Source organism: Babylonia areolata, chromosome 1 (assembly GCF_041734735.1).
Source record: "Babylonia areolata isolate BAREFJ2019XMU chromosome 1, ASM4173473v1, whole genome shotgun sequence".
NCBI classification, from domain to species: domain Eukaryota; kingdom Metazoa; phylum Mollusca; class Gastropoda; order Neogastropoda; family Buccinidae; genus Babylonia; species Babylonia areolata.
In genome coordinates this window covers 66,374,309-66,381,808 of record NC_134876.1, presented here as the reverse complement: position 1 = coordinate 66,381,808, position 7,500 = coordinate 66,374,309, and positions in this window count along the sequence as shown.

The window sequence follows — 7,500 nt, the reverse complement described above, 5'->3', positions numbered from 1 at the left end:
TTTTATCTGCAGTTCTATTCTATGCTGCTGCTACCCACTGCCTCTCCTCCCCCTCAGACCCCCACACCCCTCAAAAAAAAAAGAAAAAAAGAAAAAAGAAAAGAAAACCAAGCTAATGAAATTGCCTCCTCTTCATCTGATTTTTCTTTCATCATGACAGCTGCTGCAGGCTGTCAGGACATGATTGTCTGTTTCTCCCGGCTTGGAAGTCACAGACACAGACACATACACACAGACACACACACAGACACACACAGACACACACACACACACACACACCACTTTCTAAGAAGATGAAGAGAAAGTAGACGCCAGGCACTGGGAGAGAACTGCGCATGACAACTCGCCCTGTCCTTCCCCAACACATACAGGGACGGAACTCATGTTCCCTTATCATGTTTATGTGCGTCATATTAATGGTTTAAGCAGAAATCAAAATAAAAAACAAAGAATCAAACAAAAAAATCCAACGCTTTTCATGGGATACAAACTGAAGGCAGTTCTCTTGGTAAAAACAAAAGAAGACCAAACAAACAAACAGATAAACAAACACAATAAGCCCTAGCACTTTTCATTGGATGCAGCAAAGTGAAGGCCGTTATCTCGGGAGTCTTTTTTTTTTCTTTTTCTTTTTTTTTTTTTCTTTTCATCTTTGAAGCGGTGTTAGTTTCTTCAGATTGATCACTGATGGGTAGGGACGGGTGTTCTTAACTGCACATGTGCACGTATGTGATGTGGTGTGTGTGTGTGTGTGTGTGTGTGTGTGTGTGTGTGTGTGTGTGTGTGTGTGTGTGTGTGTGTTCCCCTGCCCCTATCCACTGTGTGTGTGTGTGTGTGTGTGTGTGTGTGTGTGTGTGTGTGTGTGTGTGTGTGTGTGTTCCCCTGCCCCTATCCACTGTGTGTGTGTGTGTGTGTGTGTGTGTGCGCGCGCGCGCGAGTGAGTGAGTGTTGTAGCCGCGTGCACGCGCGCAGGCCCTTTAAACTACTAACGACAGCGACAACTAACTGTCCTGATGGCAACTGTTCAATCACAGCCCCCACATGGCCTGTTCCCCACACCCTCCAATTAGCCCCCCGGGCAGAAGAACGCACGGTGCTGTCAGGTAGCATGGTCACTGAGCTCCATTACAAACTCCTCCCCACCACTTCACTCCATCATTTGTCTGAGCGAGTGAATCAGAGAAAAGGAGTAGGATGGGGGTTGGGGGGGGGAGAGGGAGGAATGAACAAATAGAGAGTGGGGAGTGAGGGAGAGAGAGAGAGAAAGTAAATAAATGAATGGATGAATGAACAGATAAATAAACAAATAAATAGATAATACAAAAAAGAACAAATGAACGAATAAATGTCTAATACAATTTACAAAAACAAAAAAAACAAACAAAAACAACAAACAAACAAATCGTAAAAATTCGACGCAAAACTTCGGATATGACATGAAACGCGCGCGCGCGCACACACACACACACACACACACACACACACACACACACACACACACACACACACACACACACACATCTATCTATCTATCTATCTATCTGTCTGTCTGTCTGTCTATCCATATATTTATACGCACACACACAAACACACACGCACACTCGCACTCTTACACTTTTGTGCCCTTTCCCTGCATACTCATTGGTGGATAGTATAAAAGCAAAGAATATCGACTATGTGAAAACTCAAGCAAAGTAGAGCATGAAAGTTTCTGGAACCAATTATAATTGTTCTCCTTCCTTCCCTGTCACTCTCCCTCCATATTTTGCTAAATCATCTTCCCACATCAGTGTTAATTCACATCTGATATGAAAGCTAAAAGTTTTGTTACAGTGAAATTTTATTGCTGCATAACAGCCCCCGAAAAAAATATTGCCTTGAGATGTTATGCCAAAGTCTGGTCTTACAAGCTGTCTTTATTGTACATGCACATGCAAACATTTCGACAAGTTGTCGCCAAAACAAACAAAACAAACTTATAACGAGAGAGAAAAAAAAGTAATTCTAAACACCTTCTTCATCATTTCTATAAATACACCCAAAGGCAACTGCGTTGGGGGTCAGTTCAATGTCAATTACGCGGAATCATTCTCATGGTAACAAGAAACGTGATTCACATACACATGATTACTGGACATACAGGAGACATGATTATGGGTGGTTTACACACGCACATTCTTACCGGTAATAAGAGACATTCTTACTTACTTGTAATAAGAAACGTAATTATGGGTCATTCACACACATACATTCTTACTGGTAATACTAGACGTAGTTAAGGGTAATTCACACACACACACACACACACACACACACACACACACACACATTTCTGCTGGTAATGAGAGACATAATTAGGAGTGGTGGGTGTGACCGGGTTGTATGGTGATAGCCAGCAGTCTCCGGGACAACGTGGCAGCAGCTGGCGGTCAGGAAGATTTTCTGCCCGTGGCTTTAGAGGCGGTGAACAAAGCGATCTGTGCGGGTGAAGGTGTGGGAAATGACGTTGGAGGGCGGGGATGGGGGGGGGGGGGGGACGCACAGAAGGAAACCCTGCTGGGATGTACGTACACACACACTAAAGAACACTAACACGTACATGATTCAGTATGCATAATGTTGTTATATATGAAGACAGGACTGACTATGGTTGCAGGTGCGCTGTGGAGAGGCGAGGGCAAAGTGATAATTGAAGTGTTAAAGCTAATCAGGGTCATTAACACACTGTATAATAATTGTCAGTACATAAGTCCAGACTGTCCAGGGGGAACACAAAATGATAACACACGCAACAGCCTCAGAAAACATCTCTCAAAAGCAACACCGCTGACAGAAAGTCATCATTACGAATAATTTCAAGGAGCCATCGGTCGATCGATCGAGACTTAGAGAGAAAGAGAGAGAATGGGGGGAGAGGGAGGGAGAGAGAGAGAGAGAGAGAGAGAGAGAGAGAGAGAGAGAGAGAGAGAGAGAGAGAGAGAGAGAGAGAGAGAGAACGGCTAAAGAGACTAACAGAAGAGTGGTCACCGACACTGCAGACCAGCATCCCGGTGGAGGCACTGACTGCCAGACTGTCCACTGACGGATCACCCTGCTGTAGAGATGAAGAGTGGCACACACACACACACACACACACACACACACACACACACACACACACACGCCACATCCACACCCACACCCCTACGACCCCACACACATCAACACAGACACACACCAGAACACAGAACACCCATACAGACACACCATGCCAGAAACGTTTTCATACATCAGCCGCCTCCCAGTGTGGAACCCGAGCAGCCTCGGTGTATCCTGGGAGAGCGGGCTCGACCGTCAGGCCTCGAGAGAAGCACTGGACAAACAGGATTAGACAGGATGACGAAGACACACGTCTTTCTTTACAGTCTGCGAGTTGAGCACAGTGGGCAAATATTATCAGACACTCAGCCAATCAGCCACTTCCTATGTTTTCAGTGAACGGTTGCCGAGTCGGATAAGGAGAAAGACACAAAGCAGATTGGATAGATATTATCAGACACTAGGCCAGTTTTGCAAACGGAGCAGATTGGATAAATATCATCAGACATTCAGCCAATCTCGCACTTCCTATGTTTCATGTGAACTGTTGCGGCAGCGAATAAGGAGAAACGGGGGAAAAACGTCTGGTGGAAGAAAATACATTCTAGCAGTATTTAGGTATTTACCCCGAAAAGACACCATCAACTATTGTCAAATTATTCCGGTCTGAGCCGTATGTGTCTAATTTGATAATAATAATGATATTATTATTATTATTATCATTATCATTATAATGATGATAATAAGCTTATTCATATTGCGCCTAATCAAATAATTTTGCTCTAAACACTTTACAATTACAAGAGTTCCAATCAGAAAAGTCCCAATACTTGTAACTGGTCCAACATCGCAATGCTGAATTAATATTTTAGTAGATATCCAAAATCACAATACTTAAAATCAGTCTCACCCCCTACCCAAACACACACACATCAGCAGCATACACAAACTAATTAAAACCAGTGACAATATTTAGGTACATACTACACTCAATATCCATTGTAAGCACACCAAAACCAGTTAAAGCATTTAAAAGCAGTCGCGTACATCACAACGCACAAACAAGCAAAACCCATCCACAACATCCCCAAAATCAGTCCCACTCTTCCCCTCTCCCTTCCACACAACACATCAACAACGCCTACAGAAAACATGAACAAGCACACGCCCACACTATTGCAGGCATCTGGAGATGAGTTAAAGACAGTTTTAAACAGATGAGTCCTGAGGTTGATTTTGAAGGTGGGAATGGACTGGGAGTGTCTAAATTCATTTGGCAAGGAATTCCACTGGACGAGGGCGGTGAATGCAAAGAATCTTTGACCGAAGGACTTAGACTTAACAGAAGGAATTTGGAGAATGCGATATGTCTGATGACGAACGTAGTTGTCTTGTTGGAATGTAGACGGTGAGGAGATCAGAAAGATAGTATGGTGAAGGACCCGAGAAAGCGTGAAAGCAATATGTGTATATTCAGTCCTGGGCTGCATCTGCAACCAGTGGAGTTGTTTCAGAAAAGGCCAAATATGGCCACTCTTTGGGCGTTTTAGAAGAAGACGGGCAGCTGAGTTTTGGACTTTCTGCAAATTATTGATAATGTGCTGTGGAGGACCAGCTAGCAGAGAATTACAATAATCCAGGTTTGAGAAGACGTACGCATAAATGAGAGTTCTGATTGCGTCAACAGACAGGAATGGACGAATGGAAGCAATGTGGCAGGGGTCTATGTATGCTGACTTACAGACATTAGAAACATGCTTGTCCATGGACATATCGCTAGAGAGAGTGACACCAAGATTCTCTGCGTGATCTGTGAAAGGAATGTCGGTCTGACCCACACGTACAGAAGTGGGTGTTGTGAAAGATGTTCATTTAGACTTGATCAGCAGTGCTTCAGTTTTCCCGTCTTTAAGCTTTAGTTTTTGTTTGTGCTAATCCAGGTTTTAACTCTTGAAATGCATGTCTACATGTCTGATATAGCTGTGCTGGTTTGTTCTGGGGGAGCTGATTCCTGCATCTGTGTGTCATCTGGAAATGCGTGGTGATTGATGGAGTTTTCTTTGAAAACGTACAGGACCCAACACTGAACCCTGTGGGCCGCCATACCTAAGATAGTATGGTGCTGACCTCGAGCCTTCCACCACAACTGTTTGAGTCCTATCAGATATATATGGTCTGAACCATGATAGAGCCATGCCTTGAATGCCAAAGATATGCTCGAGCCTTCGAAGCAGGATATCAAGGTCGATCGCGTCAAACGCGGCCGAAAGATCAAGCAACGTAAGTACGGACATGTTTCTAAAATCTAACGCAAGGAGAAGATTGTTTGTAATTTTCGAACGAGTTGTTTCTATACTGTGAAACGGGTGATACACAGACTGAACAGAACTTAAGGCAGTGGAAGTTCAGATAGAGGGAAGGCTGGTGAAACACTAATTTCACCCATGTAAGAAGGCCATGTCTGACTAATATCGCCAAGCCGTTACAAACACGTGATTTCCTGCTCGGACTGCTATGAACGGCTACCTGACACAACAGTGAGACAGAACACGTAAGTGTTCCCTAAAAAAGCTATCTTAGTAATAAGTTAAATCTTTCACTTGTATTTCTTGCCAATGACATTTCGTCACGGAAAATCAATACTGATTCTTTCCTTCTTGAGAATTGCTGCAAGACATTCACCCAGCCAGAATTTCATAATGGGGCTCCAGGCAGTGAGACAAATAAACACCACACACTTCACGGCCTTGCTCAGTTCCGGTGTCACCCCAAATATACTATGTATCATCTGAGAAAGGATCACAACTGGCAGAAAGCAAGGCAACGATTTAAAAAGGAATGAAAGGAATGAAATATGGAAACAACTCGGAATTGATTTCATCTTCGTCCTAGAATGTCAGGAAATCGTGTAAACCAGAATATTTCAATAGCTAGGAAATACCTCTTATCTTTATCAGTGTTCAGTTCATGTAACTCATCTGGGATAAGAGGAAGGCGCAAATTTAGAAAACTTGAAAAAAGGCTATGTTACTGATTTATTTAAGACAGCAATATTAATAATGTGGAAGCATATTGAAACGTTGAAGTCCTTTCATTATTTTTGATTATTTTGGCTTCTTTTTGTGTCAAATGTTTCATTTATATGAAATGGCGAATCAGTCGTGTAAATTTATATCGTTTTCCCACACCAAAATGGGGCAACGGATTTGGATGTCTTTGAATCTGTAAATAACAGAGGGAAACCAAACCAGATTGAAGAACTGAAGAGAGGTGGGATGGGCACGTGATTGTGAGCATCAAACATTAGTTTCCATGTGAAGACTGGTCTCACTGAGTTGAGGTGGTTAAGTCATTATAAGCTTCGAACATAAGGTTTTATGCTTGAATAAAAAAACACACACAAAAACAATGATGATAAAATAAAGAGGACAATCAAAATACTTGGTCATAATAGTACACGTTTTTAACCCTTTCACTGCCAAACTCGCATTTATGCAGCAGCTAGGTAGAGGACCCATGTCACAAAAGGGTGCCCAGATCATGGGTCTTTTATCCATGAACCTACTGCTCTTTATGTTCGGTAGTAGGATAGACCATATTTTCTACACATCACAGGGAGAATCCCCAGCTATTCTTAGACACCATATTTTCTGTTTATTGCACAAGGCAGTTTTTGCACTCTAAATTGACTGGCGGTGAAAGGGTTAAAGGATGAATGACGTCAGGCTTTATGTGAAGACTGATGACACGGGGCAGAACACAAGGAGAAAAAGAACCGAAAGCATCGATGTGGAGAAAGATCTGGACACACGTCAACAGGTCGAAGAATCTGGGAGGAATCACGTGAAAAGAAGGAACAAGTCTTCTGATGTTCTGAAGACAGATCCTCTCTAAGTTAAAGCTCTGATATCAGTGCATTCTGTGGGCAATGTGTAGAACACACCTCTGTGTCATTGCCTCTAACATCAGAGCATTCTGTGGGTGATGTGTAGAACACATCTCTGTGTCATTGCCTCTGACATCAATGGACACTGTGGGTGATGTTTAGAACACACCACAATGGTATACTGTGGGTGATGTGTAGAACACACCACTATGGTATACTGTGGGTGATGTTTAGAACACACGACTATGGTATACTGTGGGTGATGTGTAGAACACACCACTATGGTATACTGTGGGTGATGTTTAGAACACACGACTATGGTATACTGTGGGTGATGTGTAGAACACACCACTATGGTATACTGTGGGTGATGTGTAGAACACACCACTATGGTATACTGTGGGTGATGTTTAGAACACACCACTATGGTATACTGTGGGTGATGTTTAGAACACACCACTATGGTATACTGTGGGTGATGTTTAGAACACACCACTATGGTATACTGTGGGTGATGTTTAGAACACACCACTATG